This window comes from Cornus florida, unplaced genomic scaffold (genome assembly GCF_030987335.1).
Source record: "Cornus florida cultivar Cherokee Brave unplaced genomic scaffold, ASM3098733v1 CherokeeBrave_3.0.0_Hap2_Chr02, whole genome shotgun sequence".
Classification (NCBI taxonomy): Eukaryota; Viridiplantae; Streptophyta; class Magnoliopsida; order Cornales; family Cornaceae; genus Cornus; species Cornus florida.
Window position 1 is genome coordinate 38,807,598 of NW_026775572.1, and position 3,243 is coordinate 38,810,840.

The following is a 3,243-nucleotide window of genomic DNA, read 5'->3' on the forward strand; positions in this document are numbered from 1 at the left end:
CGATCGATCCAACATGATCGATCTCAGCACTTCAAGATGGATCAGAGCCATGATGACATTTTCAGAGATCTCAAAAGTTCGATCCATCCAACATCATTCTTCGATCGATCGAACTGCCTAGTCCTTATCCAAATGATTGATCTTATCTAGTTCTACCACCCTACCAACCACTTTTGTCCTTTTCCCAAAAATATCTTCAAAATATCTCAGATTTGTCTTTATCCAAAAAGCGCCACCATTGAGGATCGATCCAACTTTAGTTCGATAGATCTCAGCCATGTTCGATCGATCCAAGTCCAAGGTTCGATCGATCGAACTTTCCCCAGTGCGAAGAAGTTAAATTTCCATCTCACAAAAAGTTGTCCTTTATCCAATCATTGGGGAATATTTTGTGCATGACCCCAGCTCATTTTAGGTGTCATTTGACCTACCTATATAAGGATAATGATTACTTTTTACAAGGAGGACCTCATACCATATCACATCATATCATCTCATACTTTGTAAGAACTCTTGGAGAGCAAGCTTAGAGGAGGAGGAGGCTAGAAACACCATTGGAGACTCTTCATCAACCAAGGAGCAAATCTCTACCATGGAGTTAGCCCTTGAGGGTTGGTGTAGCACTACCATGAGTGGCTAGACATCCTCTTGGGGCTAGAGTTAGCCCCAATTATGCTTTCTACATCTTGATTTTGTGTATTATTAAGGGATTAGTGTTGTAATATATGTTTTGGCACTTTTATATATATAGATCTTATTTATTCAATGATTTATGTGGTTTAATGCTTCCAATTGATCATTTCATTTTATCCATATGTCTATATTGCTAGAATAGATGTTCATGTGTTTGTCTCTATTTCTTGTGTTATTGATGCATGTCTATGTGTATTAATGCCATAAATATAGAGATTGTCAAAATATTGTGCTTAAAGGAATGCTCTTATAATTTTTTAGATGGTCCATGCTCATTTCTTGATGGATTGTGCCTCTCCCTTAACTTAATTAGTTTAATTTCATGTCATTAGCTTAATTGTAGTGTAGTGGTAGTATAGTTGTTAGATGGGAGGACAATCCATGCTCGTTGTTTGATGTTCCATACTTTTGAATGCAAGTAGCATATGTCTCTAACCTTGTGGTGTATTTGGCTTGTGAGCTTAATAAAAGGATTAATGACTTGATAGATATATTGTACTTTTCACATGCTATTTAGACAATATATACTTAATTGCTAGATATATTGTGCTTTTCACATGTTGATTAGACAATGTATGCTTAATTGGTCATCATTGTTAATTGAATTAACCAAACACACACACACACACATCAATATTACAACACAGATTTCCCTCATTAATCACTTGTTAAGGGTGTAGAAAAGTATTGTTTAGTGGTGACCTCTAAACCCCAAGATCTCTCTCTCTTACTTACTCTTCATTACATTTAATTATTTAGTTTAATTTGTTCTTTAGTTTAATTAATCAACCAACCATTTGTTTAGTCACTCGACCTACTAACCCTAATAGCGATTCCACAACCAAATTCGACTACAATCCCTTGGGACGATCCCTACTCACCCTAACTATATTTTTAGTGAAGGTAGTAGTAGCTTTTATATTTGTAAAACTTGGCCCTCGCTTTAATGCACAATCTTAAGCTTGTGGTGTAGCGATACACCATAGTTTTTGGCGCCATTGCCGGGGATTAGGCAACGTCGTATTTGTGGAATTCATTAGGAATTAGTACTCTTTTGATCGTGTCTTTACTTTGTTTTTATTTTTCTTTTTGTTACTTATTGTGTTTGTTCATCTTTGACAAGGAGCATTGAGCTAGGAGGCAAGCAAAGGAGCATCGAAGCAAAGGAGCTAAGCTAGCAAGGAAAAATACTAAAAAAAAAAAATTAAAAAATTGCTAAGCTAAGCTATAAATTTGGAGTTGAAGTGTTATAGGACCTTTGTGAGCTTTTTCTTACTCAATCCCTTAGTTAAATCGTGAGCCTGCGTGGAGGCTTGTTGTTTTTAAATTCTTAGATAAATTATGAGCCCGCGTGGAGACAATCTTAATTGTTCTTTGCATCATTGTTGTTAAAGCATAGGAGTATGGGTCAAGTGTTTGTGGAGGAAGTTTCATTGAATTATTGTGAAGTTGAAGTGTTTATTGATTCATTGTGTTTATGTATTTTTACATTGTGCATGCATGATTGTAGATCACTAAGACCAACTCTTGTCCCTCTTGATTTGCATCTTGAATCCGTAGTTAGAAATCCTAGGGGAAGAGGAAGTTCTAGTTCTACCCAATCCATTACATTAATGGAAGGCCATAATGAAGAGCATGTAGAGGACCTTGGTCACATAGACCAACAAGGTATCCTCCATCCAAATGTGCACCATGAGAACATGTAAACACCATTAGACATGCCTAGGCCATTCATTCACCAACCACAACAACAAAGCCAAGTTCCATTTGGAATGCCAAGGCCAATGTATACTCCACAACCTCCCACCATTCAAGGAAATCAAAATCAAGGTGCCCACGTTGCACCTCAAATTGCTAATCCTCTACTTGCTTTAAGAGATCACTATGTGCCTAATGAATACAATGCACCCACATGCATTCAATTGCTACCATTTAGAGCACATCACAATGAAATTAAGCCACAAACTATTCAAATGCTTCCTAACTATCATGGACTTCTAAGTGAAGAACCTTATAAGCATTTGGATGAGTTTTTAGAAGTATGTTCCACCGTAAACTATACGGACATGCTGGAAGAGGTCTTAAGACTCAAACATTTTCCATTCACCTTAAAAGACAAGGTAAAGTATTGGTTTAACAATCTTAGGCCTTTTTTAATCACTTCTTGGGCAGAAATGCAACAAGAGTTCTTGAAGAAGTACTATCCAGTTAAAAAAGACCAATGCCATGAGAACCTCAATTCGAGAATTTTCACATGGGGATGGAGAAACGTTTCATGAGGCATGGGAACGCTTTAATGAATTACTTAGGAAGTGTCCACATCATGAAATGCCCAAATGGCAATTAGTTCAATATTTCTTTGAGAGCTAATCGGACAATTACAAAGGCATGGTTGATGCTTCCATGGGTGGCTCATACATTGATAGGCATGAGGATGACGTGTGGCGTCTTTATAAGAGCATGAGTGAAAATTCTTTGTATAGAATATTATCATCCAAGAATGGTAGAAATTCACAAGGTAGGAAGAGTGTTGGCTTACATCAAGTCGAC

The 3,243-nt window shown here is 36.9% G+C and overlaps 1 pseudogene; it reads right to left on the reverse strand.

The window, feature by feature from the left end:
• Positions 1–2,924: 2,924 nt before the first annotated feature.
• Positions 2,925–3,023, reverse strand: LOC132297826 (small nucleolar RNA R71; annotated as a pseudogene).
• Positions 3,024–3,243: the final 220 nt, after the last annotated feature.